Raw genomic sequence first — 25472 nt, 5'->3', positions numbered from 1 at the left:
CATTAATCCAGATGTTATTATGAAGGAAATTTTCAGATGTAATAGAGTTTCTAATATGTTTTCTTTACGTCGGGAGATTTTCTTTGTTGAGACTGACCTAGGCAGATGAACCTGAATCATGAGAGAAACTTTACTGTTGGCTTTTAAAGAGTAAATATCTATGTTATTAGAGAAGCCTTGAGGTAGGGAGCACCAAGCGACCTCTAGGAGCTGAGAACAGCCCTGTCTTGACAGCTAACAAAAATGTGACCTCGGTGTTCTGGTTATAAAGAACTGAATTTGGTCAACAACCACATGGGCTTAATAGAGACCCCGAATCTCCTGTCGTAAGACCACAGCAGTGTCCAACACCTTGATTCAGTCTGGTGACAGGTGAGCAGAGAACCCAGCTATGCCATGCCCAGACTTCTGATGTACAGAGCTGCGAATTAATAATAGACATTGTTTGAAGCTTCCAAGTTTGTGGTAATTTTTTATGTACCCATAGAAAGCTAATATATTGTATATATCATTATATTATTCCTTTTTTATTGGTGACTATATATCTATTACTGTATAACAAACCAACAATTCAGTGTCTGAAAACAACACATTTACTGTCTTACAGTTTCTGTGGGTCAGCAACCTGGGCATGGTTTATGTGAATAATCGTCTGATTCAGGGTTGCTTATAAGCCTGCAAACAGTGTCAGCCAGCACCGAGGTCTTATCTGAAAGTTAATTTGGAAAAGGTCCACTTTCAGCCTCACTTAATGGGATTGTTGGCAAGATTCAGTTCCTTTGGGGTTGTTAAACTGATGGCCTCAGATACTGGATAGCTGTTAGCGAGAAGCACCTTTAGTTTGTTGCCTTGTGGGCCCCCATACCCAAGATGGCAGTTTGCTTCATCAACACCAGCAAGGAAGAGAGTCGCTAGTGAGATGCTACAATCTCTAGTAATAAAATCACAGAAGTGATATCCCCTCAACAATGAGATACTTTATTGGTCAGAAAGAAATTACTCAAGAAGGGAGGGGATTACACAAAGCTGTGAATATCTTTGGTAGTTGGGATCACTGGGAGCTACCATAGAAGCTACCTGCCACCATGAATAGTATTCCATTATATGAATATACCATTCAATTCTAAGTAGACACAGGTTAATACCCGTGTTAACCTAAGTTAACACTTAGGTTGGACTATTATTTAGAAAGGAAACAAGAGTTGGTATGAGCATTCAAAGTGTAAGTGTTCATGTGGGCACCTTTCATTTGTTTTGAGTGAAATTACAGGGTCATGTAGAAACTATGTGTCTCATCTGAATGCAGAACTTCCCCAAATGCTTTCCAAAGTTATCCTACCATTGTAGACTCCTAACAATGCACAGGAATATATGAGTTCCAGTTGTTCCATAGCTCCACAAACACTTGAAAGTGTCAGCTTAACTGTAGCCATTTGAGTGGAAATATAATGGTATTCCTTATTGTTTTCAATATGCATTTCCCTTGTACATATTAGGTGTGTTAACCATCTTTTTATATACCTAGAGGCAGGCTATTTGTATATCTTCTTTTGTGAAGTGTGTTTAAGTGGATTGCCCATTTTTAAAGTTTTTTTTAGGTTTATTTATTTATTTTGAGAGAGAGAGAGAGAGAGCACAAGTAGAGGAGGGGCAGAGATCATGACCTGAGCCGAGATCAAGAGTCAGATGCTTAACCAGCTGAGCCACCCAGGCACCGCTGCCCATTTTTAGTTTGTAAACTTACTTTATTAGTGAAGTATAATTGACATACAGTGTTATATTCATTTCAGGTATACAATATATTAAGTTGACAACTCTATATATTACTCAATGCTCTCACCATAAGTGTAGACACCATGATGTTATTAAAATGTTATTGACCGTATTCCTTATGCTGTACATTTCATCTCTGTGATTTGTTTTGTAACTGGAAGTTTATAGTTTTTAATCTTCTTCATCTATTTCATCCATCCCCTTTCTCCCCTCTGGCAACCCATTTTTTAAATTGTTTTTTTTTTAAATTTATGTGTGTGTGTGTGTGTGTGTGTGTGTGTGTGTGTTCGTTCATTTTTGAAACACAGAGAGCACAAGCAGGGGTGGGGCAGAGAGAGAGGGAGACAGAATTCAAAGCAGGCTCCAGGCTCTGAGCTGTCAGCACAGAGCCTGACACAGGGCCTGAACTCACAAACCACGAAATCATGATCTGAGCTGAAGCTGAACGCTCAACAGACTGAGCCACCCAGGCACCCCTAAATTGGGTTGTTTTAATTATTGAGTTGTAAGAGTTCTTCATATATTCTGAATACAACTCCTGTATCAGAAATATATATTACAAATGTTTTTTCTCCGTTTGTGGCTTGTATTTTCATTTTTAAACATTCAGCTGAAGAGAGGTTTTATATCCAATGAAATTCCTTCTATCCATTTTTTGTTATGATTAATACATTTTGAACTATTTATGAAAATATCTTTATATCAATATAAAAATATTTTATTTTTATCCCAGAAGTTTTATGATTTTAGCTTTCATTTTTACATTTTGGATCGATTGTGAGATCATTTTTCTGCATATTTTGAGGTAAAGATTGGTATTTATTTGTAGATTCTTCCAATTTTTCTAGCACCATTTGTTGAAAAACCTCTCTTTTCCCCATTGAATTACTTTGTCTAAATTATCATTTTTAAAATCAAATGACCATATATGCATGGTCTTATTTCAAACTGTTAATTTTATTCTATTAATCTATATGTATATTTTTTTTCACAAATACCACTGTCTTAATTTTAGTAGATTTGTTGGAAATCTTGCAATCTGTCTATTCCAATTTTGTTCTTTTATCAAGTTGTTTGGCTATTTAGATCCTTTGCATTTCCCTCTAACTTTTCAAATTAAGTTGTCAATTTTTCTCAATAAATCTTGCCAGGACTTTGAATGAGATCTTATGGAATCTATAGATAATTTAGGGAGAACTGGTAGCGTTTTAATATTGAGTACCCTAATCCATGAACATAGTATCTATCATTCTCCATAATGGTCTTCTTTAATTTCTCAGCAATGTTTCATGTTTTGCAGTTTGTTTAATTCTAAGTGTTTCATGGTTTTAGATGGATTGTAAATACTTAAAATATTAATTATCTTTTGTTCATTGCTAGTACATAAAGACAATTGATTTTTATATTGATTTTGTCTTGTGCAAGTTTTGTTCTACTCACTTTTTTAAAAAAGTTTATTTATTTTAAGAGAGACAGAGAGCAAGTGGGGAAGGGGCAAAGGTGGTGGGAATCCAAAAGCAGGCTCTGTGCTGACACATCATGTCAGCACTGTGAGATCATGACCTGAGCCAAAGTCAGATGCTTAACCGACTGAGCCACCCAGGCACCCCTGTTATACTCACTTTTTAATTGTTCTAGGTTTTTTTTTTCATTTCCCTAGGTTTCTTAGGAGGATTTACATACATCATCATGTCATTTGGTGATTTGGTATGTGTCTTCTTTTCTTTTTATACTTTATTGCACTTCACTACAATGTTGGTTATGAATGTTGAATGAAGACATCCTTTCCTTGTTCCTAATGTTAGGGGAAAAACAATCTTTCACTCTTCAGTATGGTGTTAGCTGTTGGTCTATATAGATAACTTTTCTTAGATTGAGAATGTTTCCTTCTATTACTAATGTACTGAGATATAAACGGGTGTTTAATTTTGTAAAGTGCTTTTATTTTCTTTTTCTTTTTTCTTTGAACTTTTAAAAAAATGTTTATTCTTGAGAGAGAGAGAGACAGAGTGTGAGTGGGGGAAGGGCAGAGAGAGAGGGAGACACAGAATCCGAGCTGTTAGCACAGAGCCCGATGTGGGGCTCGAACTCACAAACTCACGTGGAATCGTGACCTGAGCCGAAGTTGGGCACTTAACCGACTGAGCCACCCAGGTACCCCATGTAAAGTGCTTTTCTAGATCTAGTGAAATGATCTAATGGGTCTTCTTTATGCTGTTAATCTGATGAATTATAATGATTGATTTTAAAAAGGTAAATTAACTGTGCATTCCTGAAAAAACCCATATGGTTATAATATATCCTTCTTTAAGATTTACTGGATTAAATTTGCTAATATTTTTTCAGGATTTTTGTGTCTGAGTTCATAAGGAATATTTGTCAGTAGTGTTTGTGTTAATATTTCGACTCAAGGTAATGCTGTCTCATAAAATGAATTAAGGAATGTTCCTCTTTCCTATAACGTTCTAGAAAAGTTATGTAAGATTATTGTTTCTTAGGCCTGTGATAGAATTCACCAGTGAAGCCATCTTGAATCTGGAGATTTCTTTGTAGGATCTTTTTTTTTTGTTTTAATTTATTATTTATTTATTTGTTTGTTTAGAAAGAGAGAGCAAGAGCAAGAGCATGCACCCTTGCAAGCTGGGTAGGGGCAGAGGGAGAAGGAGAGAGAAAATCCCGAACAGGCTCCATGCCAAGAGTGATATCATGACTGGCCATGAGATCATGACCTGAGTTGAAATCAAGGGTCGGTTGCTTAACCAACTAAACCACCCAGGTGCCCCTGTGGGGTTATTTTAAGTGATAATTCTAATTTCTTTAATGATTTATGGCCTTTCAGATTTTCTTTTTCTATTTCTTTTTGAGTCGTTTGAGTAATTTGTAACTTCTAAGGTATTTGTTCAGTTATCTATTTTTTTTAATGTCTTGGCTTAATACTGGTCATGGTATTCACTTACTGTCTTTTTAATGTCAGTGAAATTTAAAATGATGTCTCCTTTTACATTCCTGATATTGTTGACATATATCTTTCCACTTTGTCTCAGTTCATTTTCCTTTGTATGGTTCCCGCTTAGTGTTTGTGGTACATCTTATATCCTTAAATATTTCTTAAAACCTGTTAAACTTGGAAAACTTGTTCATGATGCCTTCAAATATTTGCTTGGTCACTACCCTTTCTGGGCTTTCAATTGTACACGTTTTAGACTGCTTAACGTTGTCCCGTAGGTCACTGAAATGCATTTCAATATTTTCATTATTGCCTTCCTCTCTGTGGAAGAAAGCTGCTTTAATATCATTTCTTGTCCTGCTTCTATTGGCTAATTTTTCTCCTACTTATGTGTCTCATTTTCCTAGTCTTTAGCATGCCTAGTAATTTTTCACTGGATGGTGGATGTGTACATTTGAAGTGGTTGTGATCAGCAATCGTTGCCCCCTTTTAACGTTTATTTATTTTGAGACAGAGAGAGACAGAGCATGAACAGGGGAGGGGCAGAGAGAGAGGGAGACACAGAATCTGAAACAGGCTGCAGGCTCTGAGCTGTCAGCACAGAGCCTGACGCGGGGCTCGAACTCACGGGCCGTGAGATCATGACCTGAGCCGAAGTCGGACGCTTAACCGACCAAGCCACCCAGGCGCCCCTCACTGCCCCCTTTTAAAGAGCAGTGGCTTTTGTTTTAGAAATCAGTTTAATTCCTTGCCATTTATCTTCTTATTTTTGAGGTTTCTGTTTCATTTTATTTGGATATAAGTGTAGCAGCATTTACTTTAGGTAGAATTTAGCTCTACTACTGAGATGTGGCTTTTGATATTGCTACTGAATTTCAAGAGTGACCAGCAAAGGCTCTCCACATTGGCTGCAGTGAACCCAGAGGATCCCCAACTGTCCCAGTCAATTTTCACCTATTCTCATGGTGTTTCATCCTATATGTATACATCTTATTATTTCGCTAAGTCTCCAGGGAGCTTTACTAAGATTTCTAGTGTTCCTTTTGTGCATAGTTTCCTCTTCTCTGGAATTTTAATTCACTATTTCCATCCTTCTTAGACCTTCTGAATTCCATTCTCTTTCTTTTTACTTGGTTTAACAGCCTATTTCTGCTTAGAACCATCTTCCCTGCTCCACGTTCTAGAATATCAGTCCAGGTAGGAATCTAGAGCAATTGTAAAGCTTACCTCATTTGTTTCTATTTTCTCAAGGATCACAGTCATGAGTTGGCTCTTGTCCAATGTACAGAAATAGTTTAAAAAAAATAAATTGTATTTTTAGTGTATTTTTTATCTGATACCACCTTATCTGTGTCCCTCCTCCAGTGTGGCTGATATAAAATTGACATAGGGCACTGTATAACTTTAAGGTATACAGCATAATGATTTGACTTACATATATCATCAAATGATTATCACAATAAGTTTAGTTAACCTCTATCACCTCATATAAGCACCAAAAAGTAAAAGAAATATTTCTTTGCCTGTGATGAGAATTCTTAGGATTTACTATCTTGACAATTGTCATATATACCATACAGCAGTGTTAACTATATTTGCCATGTTATACATTACATCCTCAATTTTTCTTATAACTAGAAGTTTATACCTTTTGACCACCTGCATTTAAATAACAGTTTAATCTGGAACCAGAAAATACCCTGAATAGCCAAAGTAATCCTGAAAAAGAAAGCCAAAGCTGGAGGCATCACAATTCCGGACTTCAGGATGTATTACAAAGCTGTGACCATCAAGACAGTATGGTATTGGCACAAAAACAGACGCTTAGATAAATGGAACAGAGTAGAGAACCCAGAAATGTATTCACAAATGTATGGCCAACTAATCTTTGACAAAGTAGGAAAGAATATCCAATGGGAGAAAAAAACAAAAAAACAGTCTCTTTAACAAATGGTGCTGGGAGAATTGGACAGCAACATGCAAAAGAATGAACATGGACCACTTTCTTACACCATACACAAAAATAAACTCAAAATGGATGAAAAACCTAAATGTAAGACAGGAAGCCATCAAAATCCTCGAGAAGAAAGCAGGCAAAAACCTCTTTGACCTTGGCTGCAGCAACTTCTTACTCAACATGTCACCGGAGGCAAGGGAAACAAAAGCAAAAATGAACTATTGGGACCTCATCAAAATAAAAAGCTTCTGCAAGGCAAAGGAGATAATCAGAAAAACTGAAATGCAACCAACAGAATAGAAGTTATTTGCAACTGACATTTCAGATAAAGGGTTAGTATCCAAAATCTATAAAGAACTTACCAAACTCAACACCCCAAAAAACAAACTATTCAGTGAAGAAATGGACAAAAGACATGAGTGGACACTTTCCAGAGAAGACATCCAGATGGCCAACTGACACATGAAAAAATGCTCAACATCACTCATCATCCAGGAAATACAATCAAAACCACCATGAGATACCACCTTACACCTGTCAGATGGCTAACATTAACAACTCAGGCAACAACAGATGTTGGCGAGGATGCAGAGAAAAGGGATCTCTTTTGCACTGCTAGTGGAAATGCAAGCTGGTACAGCCACTCTGGAAAACAGTATGGAGGTTTCTCAAAAAATTAAAAATAGAACTATCCTACATCCCAGCAATTGTGCTACTAGGTATTTATCCAAGGGATACAGGTATACTGTTTCCAAGGGACACATGCATCCCAATGTTTATAGTAGCGCTATCAACAATAGCCAAAGTATGGAAAGAGCCCAAATGTCCATCAATGGATGAATGGATAAAGAAGATGTAGTATATATATACAATGGAGTATTACTCAGCAATTAAGAAGGATGAAATCTTGCCATTTGCAACAACGTGGATGGAACTAGAATATATTATGTTAAGGAAATATGTTAAGCAAAATTAGAGAAAGACAAATATCAAATGACTGCACCCATATGTGGAATTTAAGATACAAAATAGATGAACATTAAGGAAGGGAAGCAAAAATAATATAAAAACAAGGAGGGGGACAAAACATAAGAGACTCTTAAATATAGAGAACAAACTGAGGACTGTTGGAGGGGTTGTGGGAGGGGGCATGGGCTAAATGGGCAAGGGGCGTTAAGGAAGACACTTGTTGAGATGAGCACTGGGTGTTATATGTAGGGGATGAATTACTCCTGAAATCATTATTGCACTATATGCTAACTAACCAGTATGCAAATTAAAAAAAAATCAAATAACAAAATAAAATTAATTAATAAATAAATAACAATTGAATCTACTTTAATATACTTTGTCCAGTTTTCTATTTGCTAAATGCAGGAGAGAAAATCTAGTTCTTTTTATTTCATCATGGAAGCAGAAATCCTCCTCCTCTTTCTCCCACCCTCCTTTCCCTCTCTCCCTCCCTCCTTCTCTTCCTTTTTCTCTCCCCTGCCTCTCCCTGTCCTCCTTCTCCTCTTCCCCTCCTTCTCCCCTTCTACCTTCCCTTCTATCCCTCCCCCCTTCTCCTCGACTTCCTCCTCCCCCTCTACCAGGAGATTTTACAACATCTATATTTCTATCCAATAGACTTAAACTCTTCAATGCAGGTCTTACCTAATTAATTTTCCTAAAATATAAAAATGGCTGAGAGTTTGCTATATGTCATCCACTTGGAAAAAAAAACACCTGTATTAGTTTCCTAAGGCTGCCATAATAAATAAATTTTATGGCCTAAAACAACAGAGATTTATTTTCTCACAATTTGGGAGGCCCAAAGCTCCAAATCAAGTTGTCAGCAAAGCTACGTTTGCCCTCAGAGGTTCTAAAGGGAGAATCTTTCTTTGCCTCTTCTCGCATCTGGTGGATCCTGAAATTACTTAATTACACCTGCAAAGATTCTTATTCCAAGTAAGGTCACATTTTGAGGTTTTGAGTGGATATATCATTTGAAGACCACAATTTAACCCACTATTATACTTAATGAAAAGAGTGTCATTTAGTATCGAACCCTTGAATTTCATATTATAAGCTGATTAGAAAGTGTGACTGGGAAATCAAGCTTTCCAGGAAATGACTATAATATCATGAGGAAAAAAAAAAAAAACTCCTCTCTCTTTCTCCAACTCCTTTGACTAGATCTTTGTACACAGCTTTAAACCATCTGCTATAATAGTCATAAAAGAATGACATAATACTCTCCTTCCATAGAGTTAGTAATAAATCATGAATACACAAAAATATAGAGCTCTGTTCAGGCGAACAAATTAACAGATGTCCAAATGTAGTAATTGAGTGGTTGTAAAATGGGCGGGTATGTAAATTTAGAGAAGAAAGATCTGAAGTCTGGGTTCAATTGAAAGTTTTCATTAAATAAGAGGGAGTTTGGGAAGGGCCTTGAAATATGAAGGACCAAAAGAAGGACACTTCAGAAGAGAAAAGGGAGACAGACCAGAGTGAATAAAGGCTCAAAGGTAGGCATGGGAATGGTGTTCAGGAGGAAGAGGTAGAAAATTCAATAATTAGGTACTGAACTAGGAATTAAATCTAAGATAAGAGTTTACCTTTATGATATTATGATTTATAATAAGTATATATTTGGTCTTTGTCTCCATTGCTGGCACAGAACTCACAAAACCCTTGGCATTTCCAAAGCAGAAGAGCATAATAGTATCTTTTGCTATGTTAATGTTGACTTTTGGAAAGCATCTAAGGAGAAGAGGGGAGAGGGGCTGGAGGTTGAATGGCAAATGGCCAGATTTAATCAATCATGTCTGTGTAATGAAACCTCCATAACACCCAAAAGGAGAAGATTTGGAAACCTTCCAAGTTAATGAATGCATGGAAATTTGGAGAGATTGGAGGAGGCATGGAAGTTCTGCACACTTTCCCCATATTTGCTCTGTGCATGTTTTCCATATGGCTGTTCCTAAATTATATCCTTTATAATAAACTTGTAATCTAGTAAGTAAAATGTTTCTCTGAGTCCTATGAGCTGCTCTAGCAAATTAATCAAACCTAAGGAGAGGGTTGTTGGAACCTCCAATCTAGAGCCAGTGGGTCAGGAGCACAGCTAACAACCTGACTTTTGACCAGCCCCGGAAATGGTGGACGATCTTACAGGACTGAGCCCTTAACTTGTGGAATCTAATGCTATCTTTGGGTAGAAAGTGTCAGAATTGAGTTGAATGGTAGGACACTCAACTGGTGACAGAGAATTGTTTGGGTGTGTGGGGAAACCCCTACACATTAAACTTGGGTGCAGAATTATAACCTTTATCTTACAAGGAATGAAAACCCTCTTATTTTTAAAACATGGGATGGGAATGAGCTTATCTCTGCTAGCTTTTTTTCTACTTCCAAGCCTCACTCCTCCAATGTTGTTCCAACTTGGTCATTCCAGTAGTCTCCTCTGCAGATTCAAAACCTCTCCCCAGTCTTTTGCATGTCTTCTTCTCCTCCCCAAATTTCAAAATCTTCCCTCCTCCCTCTCTAAGTCATTTTCAAAAAATCACCATAGTGATTCTACTGTCATTTAGATGAACATCCTTGCAGGTGGGCCATACACAGAAGTAGTACCACCAAGTAAGTGTTCTCTTTCTTTTCAAACCCAGAGCCTATTTAGACGTTGATTATACTTGAATACTCCTTTGGTTAATAGGTAGAGTTTCTATATATTGTATAGATCCAACCCCACTATAATGGAATGCAAAGCATATTTCAGTTTATATTTAGCAAAGATCTGTTCAAAATGTGAGAGTGAGTGTTTATTTCCCCTAGACATGCTAGGGTGGGGCAGGGACAGCTGACCGAGGGAGTAAGAGTTGAAGCATACTGTTTTGTCATATAAATATTCTCTAAGCTCCAGCACTGGAATATTTCCCTCAACCACTCATTATTTTACAAGAAAAATACATGTGCAAAAAAAGCATTGTAATGCAAAGTTGCCTTTAACACTGTATGTACTCTTCATATTTCCAATTTAGTCTTTTCTGAAAATGAACAAAAATGAGGATTTAAAAGCTTGTCACAATATCTTCACAATGGTTATTTTTAATACAATGAAAGCAGCTTTGTGGCATAATCCATGGTATAAACTGTGGTACAGTGTGCATATCCATTTCCCTGCCTGAGTCTGTTCCTCCACACATCACATGACCACAAATGATCAAGCATCATATACATGCTTTGTTTTTCAAGCCTCACACATTTTGAAGGAACATTTTACAAAGTCCCATATTGTAGAGCATAGCATACGCTCCAGGCAAGAGAGGACAGCACTAGCTGGTTATAATAGGAAAACCACCCCAGAGCCATGATTATTAGAGAAAAGAAGCACACAAAATACAAATTATGTAGACTTGGTAGGCAAACTTTTCCAGAAATGTCTCCTCTCCTTTTTCACAACAAAAACAAAGCAATGCAGAAAAGAGTAATCGGGGATTCTGGAAAAGGAAGAAGAATGTTTTAGCTACTCTTTCCTATACCAAGTTCATCTGCTCCTCCTGTCACCCAATCCTGACTAGAAGGTAAATGAATACATCTACTAATAAACTGACTCTTAGGTGGCCTCAATCCCCCACTACACTCTCTCCCCAACATGACAGGAAAGACCCCAAGGGCCTGAAGAAGAAAACCTACAACAGAAGGTAAAAGGTATTACATTTGCTGAGCCCTATGGAAAGGAAAAATAAGCACAGGTGTAAAAATTGTCTTTGAATGTGAAGTGGCAAGCCGCTTATTCCCATGAGGATGAGGATTGGTGTCTAAATTAATCCTGCCCCTGGCATGAATTGCAGAGGCTCTGATAATTTTACAAACGTAGCTGTTGCTATTATGGCTGAACTGATACAATGTATGTATGAGACAAAGGGTTTAGTTTGGACACTTTAAATAATTTGCAGATTTCAGGATTTAAAACAGGAGTTGTCCTAATGCCCTCCAGTGAATTGTTTCTGTAAAGGGAGACACAGTAAATATTTTAGGTTTTCCAAGCCATTCTTTGTCACTACTCCCCAAACCTACAGCTGGAACAGGAAGGCAGCAATAGACCATATGTAAAACAGCGGGTGTGGCTGTGTTCCTGCATGCCACACTGTTGCCAACTTCTGCTCTAAAGTATTTCGCATCAGTTACCAGACCTGAGCCAAAACGTGACTCTGGGGAGTGGGAATGAAAGTGGTTTCAAGGGAAAGACCAAACTCCAGCTCTCATAGTCTGCTAATAAACATCTTCAAGGAAAAAGTTTCCCGGCAACACAGAGAAAGCATCAATACCAATTCCATAGGCCTCCTTCTAACCACACATCTGCCCTCTTGCTCAGCTCCACAGTGATGCTGCAACGTGCATGGCACAGGAAGATAACAGCGAGTGTTCACCCAGCAAAGGTAATGAGTTAGGTGCCCTTCCTGCATGTTTCCTGCATGTTGGGAATGGACTATGCTGCCTCTCTCAGCCAAATCAATTAAAATATTTCGACAGTTCAAATAAAATCGAAGTCTGACGGTTACACTAGATCTGCAGTTCTCAAATGGAGGTGATTTAACAGTATGTGGAGACGCTTTTGGTTGTCATAACTGGAGAATGGCTATAACCGGCATTTTGGAGAGGCTAGAGATACTGCTAAACATCCTATGATGCACGGGACAGTCCCCCGCCATGAAGGATAATCCAGCCCAAAATGTCAATAGTGCCAAGGTGGAGAAACCCTATGGTAATGCTTTAATAAATCCCTCCTTTAGTGAACATAATTACAACACAAAATACATTTTCTGAATGAACATTAAGAGACATCACTAAATTAAAAAGTTCTCACAGTAAAAGACTCCCAAGTACTTTGCAGAAAGAAGGAACTTGCATTAAAATATTTTGCTTTCTCAAATTAATGCAAGAAATAAAAGAACATCTCATGTTTTTAGAAAAAATGCAGTATCCTTCAGAATATGATTTGAAACAATCTTTCATTGAATTCCAGGTGTTTTACAGAATTTTCTAATCCTGGTTCTGGTTATAAAATATAGATACATTTAGATTGTCCAATTTGTGCATGATATAATCTGGATATACATCAAGCCTGAACAGTAACTTAATCTGGCTGATGCTGAGAATGGAGACTTTGGAACTTTTTGAGAGAATGCTTAGAGTTCATGGTGAACTAGAAGAAGTCATGGTTTTGTAGAGTTACAAAGAGATTAGTGGGGCCTTAGAACTGCCTGGGAACTGTATGCTTTTCTGTCGGGAAAGCAGGAGCTAAGATAAAGTTGAGGCTGGGCTGACAGAATCAGGTCAAAGTGCTCTGCTTCATTTGATGTGCCTTAATATGGAGTTTCTCGGGTGGAGCTAAACCTATATAATTCTGAATCTGAGAAAAGAAAAAACATTCATATACATGGACTTTCCTCCAGTAGCTAGATTTCATTATGTGTGTTCATGTTACCCCAAAATGATCACAATCTATTGAAACTCATAAAACCATGCAAATTATTGAATGACTGCTGAGTTAGGAAGTAGGAACTAACTAATAAATTCTCCCCAAACAAAAATAAAACCAACCAAACTGGTTATTTACATCATTTAAGACAAAATTTCTGCTGCTAGGAATTAGTTTTTAAAAACTTTTTACTTTAGAATAGTTTAAGCCTTACAAAAATTGGAAAGACAGTGGTGCCTGGGTGGCTCAGTTGGTTGAGCGACCGACTTCAGCTCAGGTCATGATCTCGCGGTCTGTGAGCTCGAGCCCCGTGTCGGGCTCTGTGCTGACAGCTCAGAGCCTGGAGTCTGCTTGTGATTCTGTGTCTCCCTCTCTTTCTGCCCCTCCCCCACTCATGCTCTGTCTCTCTCTCAGAAATAAACATTAAAAAATTTTTTTAAAAAATTGGAAAGACAGTACAAGAAGTTCCAGTATACGCCATTCCTAGTTTTCTTAATATTTTACATTACATTATTAATATTTTACTTTAATATAGCATATTATCACCCAATGTAAACCAACATCAATACATTATCATTAACTAAAGTCCATACTTTATGCAGCTTTACTTATTTTTTACCTAATGTCTTTTTTCTATTGCAGGATCCCATGAAGGATACTACGTTACATTTTGTCATATCTTCTTAGGTTATAAGTTTCTCAGACATTCCTTGGTTTTGATAGTTTTGAGCAGTACTGGGAAGGCAGGGTAGAATGTCCTTCAGCTGGGAATTTTCTGATGTTTTCGTCATCAGTTGACTGGGGTTGTTAGTTTGGGGAAGACCACAGAGATAATAAGCTAACCTTAGCAAATCATATCTATATTACATGCTACAGATGCATGACATATCACTCTTGATATTAATCTTGATCACTGAACTGACATAGTGTGCATACTTTAATTTTCAATGGAACTAAATTTATGTACTGATATTGTATGTGCTAAATGACATATGTTATATAAAAAAGCTTGAGAGAATGTTCAGGTAACATTTTTTTTGAGATCATTATGTTTTCTTGAAAAATGTTTAGTCAAATATTTCTTTCATTGAAATCATAACTATTTACTACTGTGTAACACTCAAACCTAGCTAACTTAGAGTAAGCCTTCTTTGTAAGAATCCTTTACTTCTGTGAGATAACACTGAAGGACACATCTCTTTTCTAAGATAAAAATACTACTACTAGGATAATGATATTTTTAATAAGAGCATCCTACACTTTCCATGGGATTTTCATGCTCATTATCTCTCTTGAATATCATAACAACTCCAGAAGTTAGTGGATATTATTTCTTTAATCACAGCCATTACTTTTTGTAGTTCATGCTCAATATGACAAGTATTTTCATATTATATATGTCTTCATATGTGTTTTGTGAATGCAAAGATATATTAATAGCTAAGGAAAAGTACAGCCCTTCCTTCCTTGAAAAATTTACATTAGTACTTACTGTATGTATGTGTCTGACATATATTTTTGTAAGAAGAACATGATCAGTGATTACCATTATAAAGGAAATATTGGGCTTTCTTATTTGTTAGCAGTTAGCAAGATTTCACATTTCACTAAAATTAAGTTTCAAGTCTGGTGTGTCAACAGAGCAAGTAATTTCCCTGGTAAATGCCAAATTATGCTGGTACCTGTAAGCTAAGTTACCAGCTGATAGATAAAATATTACTATGGAGATCATTTTGAAATTTTGATTATAAGATTCTGAAATATATTTACTACTATCTTGTAGTAAGTTACTTTTCATAAGAATAGAAATATATTAAGAAGTGAACTATTTTGGGGTGCCTGGATGGCTCAGTCGATTGAACATCCGACTTTGGCTCAGGTCGCGATCTCGCGATTCATGAGTTCAAGCCCCGCATCAAGCTCTGTGCTGACAGTTCAGGGCCTGGAGCCTGCTTCGGATTCTGTGTCTCCCTCTTTCTCTGCCTCTCCCCAGCTGGTGCTCTCTCTCTCTCTCGCTCTCTCTGAAAAATAAATAAAAACATTTTTTGAAAAAAAGAAAAAAGAACTATTTTTTTTTCTTTTTTCAAAATAGAGTCTACTGCCCTTATCATTTGGATATTTCCTCAAAGTTTTGACTACTTTTCAAAAGTTAAGACTAGTATTTACTGACTAAAGGATTTATCAAAACAATTTTTATATGGAAAAGAACAGATCTTGTCTTAGGATAATTTATATTATCAAGCCTTAGTTGTTAAATGTTTATAGTAATAGAAAAATCATTAAGCAAAGGATGGACAAGAAGAGTGAAAAAAAACCTCTCCCAATATAGAGCATCTAAATATGTTGGCAAAAATATTTTTAAAAAGCTTTCCAAGAGAACTATTTACCTTGTGTAAAGAAAACAATTTGAGGCTAAAAACAAAGAAAAAAATACGGTAACACAAGGCCAAGAAAATTTCTTTTTTTTAAGTTTATTTATTTTGAGAGAGAGAGAGAGAGATAGCATGCAAGCAGGGAAGGGGCAGAGAGAGAGGGAAAGAGAGAGAGAGAATCCCAAGCAGGCTCTGCACTGTCAGCACAGAGGCCGATTCAGGTCTCAAACTCACAAACCATGAGATTATGACCTAAGCCAAAATCAAGAATTGGGCACTCAACCAACTGAGCCATCCAGGTGCCTCAAGGCCAAGAAATTTCTAAAGTTGATTCTAATCCTAAAGGCATCTGTTGGTCCCTGGTGGTCTAGAACCTAGATTTTAGTGGGACACTGAATGCAAAGGACAAGAGACAGAGTCTCAGCCTCAATCAGTGTGGGAAGTCAGACCAGAGATGCCTGCCAATGTGAGACACAGGAAGAACAATATTTTCAGTAGATGAACACACACACACAAACACACAAACACACACACACACACACACACACACACATACACACACACAGAAGTTTATCCAGTTTACCTTCTTGGAATTGCTTTTGCATAGAGCAGGATAAAAAATAAACACTCACCTGAGAATTCATAACCACAAACCTGCCCTCAAGTACATATGGGTAACTTGAAAAACCCATTTTAAACACTTAGCTGAACATGGTCATGGATTGTCCCTATAATCACCTGGATGAAGGAAAAGCAAATCCTTAAAAGAGAAATGTATTCTAAACACATTCCCTAAAGAATTCTCACAAAGTTCTAAGACACAGGACTTCATAATTAAAAAAAATATTACTAAACATATAAGGAACAAGTTATTATAAGAGTTATTAGAAACAAGCACGCTGCATTTTGAGACTGAAAAAGACTGTAGCCATTGGTATTTTGAAATGCAGAATATAAGGCCTGAAGTGGTACAGGAATATTAATAAATCAAAGACGAAAGTAGTAGAAATGACCGTCTATTTATTCCAGGCTCCTCTATCCTCCAAAAAAATTGACAATTGGTATGCCAAAAAAATCAGCAGAAAACTTTTAGAAATCAACAAGTCCACAGGCATGCATATTACCATGAGCTAGAGATATGAAGTCTGGAGGAGTAGAAAATAAGATTAAGCCCCTCAAAATGATCAATTAGAATTATTAAACACAAAATATAAACTGTTAATATATTAAAGTCTTTTAATATGTTAATGATGTTAAGGAGAGGTTTGATATCTTGAATAAAGAATTAGCATATTTGTCAAAGAACTGTTAGAATTCTAAGAACTGAAAAATAGAATAACTGAAATAAAAAAAAATCAGTAGATGTTATCAGCTATGTGCCTGGCAAGATTCTGCATGCTGGGGATACATCTTTACACAAAAGAGTCAAAATCCTTGCCTTTATGGAGCTTTAACTTCTGGTTTGTAGAAATAGGAAAATAACTAAATAAATTTCAGATGATTGAAATGTGTTTATGTTGCATGCATTCATGCATTTTCCTGGCTGTATAGCATTTCATTGTATGGCTTAGCACATTTTGATTTATCCATTCTAATATTGGTGAATAACTGAGCGGTTTTAATATTTTACTGTTCCCTACCTCTTGATGCATCTGTATGCACTCATTTTGTTGAGTATAAATTTAGTACATGAGTGCATTTAATTTGAGTAGACAATGCCAGTTCTCTAAACTGGTTGTGCCCATTTAAATTCCTAACATTTTAGGGGCGCCTGGGTGGCTCAGTCGGTTAAGTGTCCGACTTCGGCTCAGGTCATGATCTCGCGGTCCGTGAGTTCGAGCCCCGCGAGCCTGGAGCCTGTTTCGGATTCTGTGTCTCCCTCTCTCTCTGACCATCCCCTGTTCATGCTCTGTCTCTCTCTGTCTCAAAAATAAACGTTAAAAAATTTTTTTAAATCAATAAATCAATCAATCAATAAATAAATACCTAACTTTTTAGAGTCAAGTCCATCCTTATCCTTGCCAACATTTGCTATTATCAGTATTTTGCACTTTAGTTTGTCTTTAAAATTTTGGCAGAATTGCCTTGTAAAGACACCTGGACCTATAATTTTCTTTATAGAAATATTTGTAATTATAGATAAAAATTTTTAATAGATATATTTGGATTTTTAATTCTCTGTGTGACCATTGGCTACTGTTGTAATTTTAGGAATTTGTCTTGGCTTCATCTAAAATTATCGAATTTATTGATGTAAGCTAGTCTCAAATATGTTTTTATCATCCTTTACATCACTGGGATCTATAATGATTTTCCCTTTTTCATTCCCAATATTGGTAATTTGTGTTTCTGTCTGTATTCCTGCTCCATTTTACGAGATCGCCAGTTTTGTCTTCCCGAAAAACAAAATCCTAGGTTCTTGATCTTCTATACTGTAGTTTGTATCTCCCCCTTACCCCAATTTCACTTGCTTTATTGCAATATTCACCTTATTGGGATGGTCTGGAACCAAACCTGCACCATCTCTAAGGTGGGCCTGTAGTTATCTCTGGAGGGTAAGTGATTGGAAAGGCATGAAGGGGAGCTTCTCGGGGTTTGTGATGTCCTATCTCTTGGCCTGAGTGACTGTTCCAAGGGTGCTTTCATTTCTTTAGTTAGCTGTACCCTTAACAACTTTTCCAGTTTTTTTACTTATTTTTAAATGCTAAGAAGGAGGCTTTTCTTCCTACAAAACTTTGTACACGTGCGATGTAATTCAGTGCCATGTTGTTTTTCCTGAATATCTTGCCTTCACTCATTTGCTGTATTTTTATTAAGAAATCCTTGCCATAATTGCACCTGGATACTTATGCTCTTTCTTCGCAAACCCCTTGAAATGGCACAAGATCTTTCTTTCTTCTCTTATGTTAACATGTTGCTCTTTTCATGTTTATAGGCTGTAAAATTTATATTTCTAACTGTAGTTTCCTGTGACTAGCAGCTTATCATTATGTACTGTTTAATTTCTATTTTGTGTTGAGCTCATTCATTTTAAAGGATTAGTTTCACTTTGGAGGATTGAATATGGCCAAGGTTTCTTTCACTGTGTAAGATGAGGCTATTAGAGGCATATGCTAAAAAAATAGATGCTGCCGCTGTTTCTTCTGCTCATGTTGATGGTAATAATGGAGGTCAAGGGCACAGGCAGTGAGAGGATATAGACAGTCTTCTAAGGGCGTGCCTGAGGAATGCTAGACTCTCTGGTTGGCCCTACTCATTGATCTTTCATTTTGTTGAGTAAAAATGCAAGCCAAATTCTTGTTCAAATGCTAGGGAAACACAGTAAAGGAGATTATTCAGAACTGGAAGAGAAAGGAGAGATGAAATGGTTTGCAGAGACAAATTATGGAAGTGATATATTTTTAAAAATTGTAATGGAATTTTACTATATGGCATATGGTTAAAACCTTCTATCATATCTTCACACAAAATGTTCAGTAAAAGATTCATTTTTACTATTGGCATTTTTCCCCAGCATGATGATGCCTGTTTCAAAGTCAGGAGGTTGACAATAAAATATGTCTGTGAGAAGCCCTCAGTATCTTAGTTACAACTAGAAAAAAACAGTACAGAAATATTTCTTTAAAATACATCAAAGGAACATGTCTTGATTTTCAATCCTCAATTGCTTAGAAACTTTAGAATTCCCTGGCTGGCCAACAGTAAATTGTCTAGCTTACAAAAGCAGGAAATAGAATTTTTCTTGCTTGATTTTAGTTCATAGCCCTGTACCTGATTCCAGAGCTCTTGTTTTCCATGAATTTACCAATTTCTGCCTTAAAATAAAACCTGTTATTTTCAAATTCATCAATATTATTAACACTAAAAATAAAATTCCAGTGGAATGTTACTTTAAAAAGTGGAATGGGATTTTCCTAAAGATCTTGGATTAGAAATGGCTGGCAAAAGACCTAGGCTATTGGTTGACCCTCTTTGCCACCCTCGTATTTCTCAACAATTTGAAAAAAAAACATTCAAAAGTCAGGTTATCTTTTTCTGATTAAATTTCTAATTAAAGACTTTTATCTGATACAAATTTAAGAGTCACTGCAAAACTTTAAGCTTTTAAGTCCCTTAACGTGTTAAAAATTGAGATTAATAAAATTGTTAGTGTATTTTAAAAGTTAGAAAAAATGTTTTGGTTTATTGTACTCACCGACTCAGAGAATTAAGGATTCTTTAATTTCAGTGGAGAGCTTTGTATGACCAGTCACATATTACTGGCTGTCTTTGAACTTTCTTTCTTGGATAATATGTATCTCTATTACCTTGCTTGAAATTTTAATAAATTTATGAGCTAATCTTGCTGTAATTTTACTTGCTAGCCCTATTTTAATACTGGGTCTAGAAAAAACATAAATCTATCCAGTTTAGGAAATAAGAAACAAATGCTTTTTTTTTTTTTTTTAGCATGCATCAGGACACATCTTAGTTCCTTAAATAAGCTCGTAAAAATACAGTAGTGAAAAGTAAATAATTGCTTATTGGAAACCTATAATTGAAAAAAAATAAACTTCTTACTTGACATATCTCTGAAGGCAAGGGAAATAAAAGCAAAAATGAACTACTGGGACCTCATCAAGACAAAAAGCTTCTGTACGGCAAAGGGAACAATCAACAAAACTAAAAGGCAACCAACAGAATGGGAGGAGATATTTGCAAATGACATACTGGATAAAGGATTAGTATCAAAAACCTATAAAGAACTTACCAAACAACACCCAAAAAACATATAATCCAGTGAAGAAATGGGCAGAAGACATGAATAGACACTTTTCCAAAGAAAACATCCAGATGGCTAATAGACACATGAATTCTCAAATCACTCATCATCAGGGAAATACAAATCAAAACCAGACTGAAATACCACCTCACACCAGAGTGGCTAAAATTAACAACTCAGGAAACAACAGATATTGGTGAGGATGTGGAGAAAGGGGAACCCTCTTGCATTGTTGATGGGAATGCAAACTGGTGCAGCTACTCTGGAAAACAGTATGGAGGTTCCTCAAAAATTAAAAAAAAAAAAAAAGAAAAGAATTACCCTATGACCCAACAACAGCACTACTGGAAGTTTATCCAAAGGATACAGGAGTGCTGATTCATAGGGGCACATATACCTCAATATGTATAACAGCATTTTCAACAATAGCCACATTATGGAAAGAGCCCAAATGTCCATCAACTGATGAGTGGATAAAGAAGATGTGGTTTATATATACAATGGAATACTACTTGGCAAATGAGAAAGGATGAAATCTGGCCATTTGGAACAACATGGATGGAACTAGAGGGTATTATGTTAAGTGAAATAAGTCAATCAGAGAAAGACAGATATCATATGATTTCATTCATATGTGGAATTTGAGAAACTTAATGGAAGACCATAGGAGAAGGGAAGAAAAAATAAGTTACAAACAGAAAGTGAAGCAAACCATAAGAGACTCTTAAATACAGAGAACAAACTAAGGGTTGATGGGGGGTAGGGGTTGAGAAGGTGGGGAAGTGGGTGATGGGCATTGAGGAGGGCACTTGTTGGGATGAGCACGGGGTGTTGTAAGTGATGAATCACAAGAATCTACTTCTGAATCCAAGACTACACTGTATGTTAGCTAATTTGACAATGAAATTTTAAAAATTAAAAAAACAAAAACAAAAAAAGAGAAAAATATATATGTGGTTGTGATGTGCCTTTGTTCCTCATGTCCTCCTTTCTAAAGTATTCATTTTCTTTTTTCCTGGCCATCCTAAATCCTTCTGTTACAAAAGGGCCAGCTCTGACTTGCTCTTCTCATTCCTGAGCAGTTTGCCACACTCACAACAGTGAATTGCATGACTTTCTACCACTCGGTATAGCAGATTTCTGGGGCTACGTCTGAAGTTTTTAAATACAAGGCAACAACAATTTATTTTGTTTCTCTTATATCTGTTTTATCACCTACAACATCCTAAACATCTTTCCCCCTCAGAGATGCACATAATAAAATGAATACTTATCCATTGTTTCTGTGACACAAATATTCCTTTCTCATGACAACAGGATAATGTGATATCAAGATTAAATGTGCCTCTATGTGCCAAGAGAAGTTCACAGAGTCCAGTGCCCATATAATATGTTGCTTGACATGGATCTCTCTTTAATTAATTCAATTCAAAAAGTATTTATTGAGGGGTGCCTGGGTGGCTCAGCCGGTTGAGCGTCTGACTTCAGCTCAGGTCATGATCTCGTAGTTTGTGAGTTCAAGTCCCGTGTCGGGCCCTGTGCTGACAGCTCAGAGCCTGGAGTCTGCTTCAGATTCTGTGTCTCCCTCTCTCTCTGCCCCCTCCCCTGCTCTCGCTCTGTCTCTGTCTCTCAAAAATAAATAAATGTTAAATTTTTTTTAAAAACTGTTTATTGAGAACCTACTATGTGCAGGACACCATGTAGGTAGGTAGTGGGGATAAAGTAGAGAATCTCTGCTTCCATAAAGCTTACATTCCAATGGGGGGATCAGATAATAAACAATAAAAATTAGTGAATTTATGTGTGTGTCAGTTTTGCACTATATCTGAGTATATCTGAGAGAAAAGCATTCTGGGCAGGGAGAACAGCAAGTCCATTTGAAGGCCCTGAGTCAAGAATGTTAAGGCTGAGCAAGAAAAAGGTCACAGAATTAATAGGGAGTCACATGATATAAGTCCTTAGAGAATATTGGAGTACAGTAGGAAACCATTGGACAATTTTGAGCAAAGGAATGACATGATGTGTAATATAGAATACTGTGAAATTCTATAGCCCCAAAACTTTCTATTCTCTATTCCTGAGTACTCATCTTTTTAAAAAAAAACCTTTCAATTTATAATCCACACACCATGACAGTCTTTCTACCCACACCCCATGTTTTATACATGTACATTTAAGAATAACATTGTATAGAGGTAGGAATAAATTTCCTTACATGATCACCCAAAGAAAACTGGAAATTATAGATATCTAAATGCTTTTTTTTATTACATTATTCTTAGGTTTACACAGATTAGTTCTCCCCCCTCCCCTCCAAACATGCTGATATTTAAACCTAGGAATACTTTCAGAGGTATTTTTAAAATAAGCAAATGAGCTTGGTTTTCCCTTTTATCTTCTTTTTTTCTGTGATTATCTGCACACTTCTTTCTCATGCATGTATTTTTAATTTGAAACCAAAAAGTGCTCTTTCTTGTCACCATTCTAACATCTATGTTCTCGGAATCTAATTAGGGTTTAGGTGAATCATTTTCACAGTTGTATATATATTTCAGCCAACACCCCCCACCCTGCAAAACCCTGGTATTTGACATTTAATTTTTTTTTTCTGATGGAGACTACTGAGCAAAAATAAATTCTTTGCATTTTAAGATGTGATGAACTGGGAGAACCTCTTTTTTTTTTTTTTTTAACCTGTTTGGGAACTTTTCCATCCTTTTCTTTCCCGAACACATCTTGCTAGCTTTTAGGAAACTTCTACTTGTTTCCATGTGGTTCTCATGGGTTGTCAATAGGAAAACACATGTGACCTAACCTGAAACAGTCATCTATCTCCGCAGATGTGTTCAGTACATGTTGTGACTGAGCAGCTCAAACTAAAGTATTTAAAATTCCTTATTGGAATTATCTGAATTCCTTGTAGAGGTACAGCCTTATTTTCCTTTTTCTTTGCGAGTTTTAAGTGTATAATTCTGGAGCCATCTGTGTCCATGATTACGGACATATGGAAAAATCCACTTTGCAGAAGGAGACAATGAGAATGGGAGAAACAAATACAGATGTGGAGAGGATTTACAGACAAGAGTTAAGGGACAGAGAGAGAGAGAGAGAGAGAGAGAGATGGAGAGAGATAGAGAAGCAAAGAAAGACATTTATTTTCCAATTCCAACCCTTGTGCTCCTACTCAACATAAACCAATAAAACCCTTCTTGTTTAAGGAAATTTGACATGGATTTCTGTTATCTGCAACCAAAACAAACCTGGGGTAGAAATTAACACCAAAAGTTACACTGGAAAAAGAAGACCCTAAAATGGAAAATTGGCTGAGTTGAAGTGAACTAAGTTACAAGGATTATTCCATTATCCCAGGATGGAAATTGGAAGCTTTGTTCTGCCACAAGAAGCAGGTTAAAAAGTTACATGTTGAATCTTTAGGCTTTGTGTGCTTACTGAGGCTGGAGCTGTAAGAGATTTACTGGAAAATATCAGAACTCTTGGGATAGGTTCAAATCCTTCCCTTCAGTAAGGTCTTGAACAAATGACACAAGATTTTATATAAACTGGCCCATCCCAAATTAGAAAGGGTGTAGCATAGAGGTCTGTTGAGGGACCTTGCCATTTCTTCTTTCTCTGTCTCTCCTCACTTAGCTTGGGACAAATTATTAGAAACTGTTCATCTTTCAAGAAACATTAACTGCATGATCCCCAGTGGTCCTGGATTGTTGCCCAGAAGAAGAAAAGACAGAAAGAGAAGAGCTGAAGAGATGGGAAAGAACTGTCCCATAGACCTGTTGGTATCAGGTTGAATTCTCCAAATTTTAAATAATAAAATGCAAGTCCAATTCCTTTGAGTAAAAAAGTAACTTCTTGGTTTATAGAACTTAAATTCCAGTGATAGTCTGGCTGTAGATCCAGGGAGTCAAATGAAGTCCTTCTGACACTGTTTCTTTCTGTCTACCCACTTTGCTTCCTTCTGTGTTTGATCAATTCTCAGAAAGGTTTCTTTATTCAGAGAAAAAAGATGTTTGTCAGTAGGTCCAGATTTATATCCTACCACCTCAATGTCTAGAGAAAAATATTGTTCCTCTTTTCAAGTTTCTCAAGCAAAAATCGAGAGTGGTCTTCCTGAATATTCATGCCTTGGCTTGTGTGATGATGGGCAAATAATTTAATTTTCTAGATCTTATTTGTAAGCTAGTAATGATAATTACAAAAATAACAACACCAGTAACAGTACCTCCCTGATACTGTTGCTGAGAGGAATAAAAGGGCTAGTCTGTGTAGCACATGGCAAAGATAAACTGCTTGGCAAATGCAAAGTTCTATAAAAGGATCAGCTTCTACAATCCACTATAACCCACTTATGGCTGCCCAGCACACATGCTAATGTATATAAGTCATAGTAGTAGCGAAAGTAGTAATAATAGTAATAATTATTATTATTGCAATGGTTTTGAGCTACCCAGAAGTCTTATGATCATCATCCTTGAGTTAAGAGTACCAGTCACCAGTAGGGAATTCCTCCCTTTCTACATGGAGTTATCATGGTGCTCCTCTCCCCGCCAGGATTTTAGATTAGTAAGTGATATAGGCTGGATTAGATGCAATAATGCATCCCTTAGACACAATGATTATTCTAAAAGATAAACATATTTAGGGACGCCTGGGTGGCTCAGTCGGTTAAGAGTCTGACTTCGGTTCAGGTCATGATCTTGCGGTTTGTTAGTTCGGCCCCGCGTCAGGCTCTGTGCTGACAGCTCAGAGCCTGGAGCCTGCTTCAGATCCTGTCTCCCATTCTCTCTGCCCCTCCCCCACTCATACTGTCTCTCTTTCTCTCTCTCAAAAATAAACAAGCACTTAAAAATTTTTTTAAAGATAAACATATTTAGTCCAGAGAACTTCCCTGAAATTTTTGATAAAAAGGAAGTAATGAGGGTATCTCTTGATTCCTCTGGGACAGAAGGCTGTAAACATGTAGACATGAGGCTATATGAGACCCAGTTCCTGCTATGTGGACAGAGTCTATCTGAGAAAAGATTGAGAGGAAGCTGATGACACTGATTGTCCAATTCCAGCTTTTTGATCCAGTTCTTGAGTTCTTTCCATTTTATTTTTAGTTCTTTCATTATTCCCCCAAGTCATAATCATAAAGAAATTCCTTTTTTTCTTAAGCTAAGATGAACAACATTCCAGTG

This window comes from Leopardus geoffroyi, chromosome C2, assembly GCF_018350155.1.
Source record: "Leopardus geoffroyi isolate Oge1 chromosome C2, O.geoffroyi_Oge1_pat1.0, whole genome shotgun sequence".
NCBI classification, from domain to species: Eukaryota; Metazoa; Chordata; class Mammalia; order Carnivora; family Felidae; genus Leopardus; species Leopardus geoffroyi.
The sequence above is the reverse complement of the archived record's forward strand: the minus strand, read 5'-3'. Positions refer to the sequence as shown.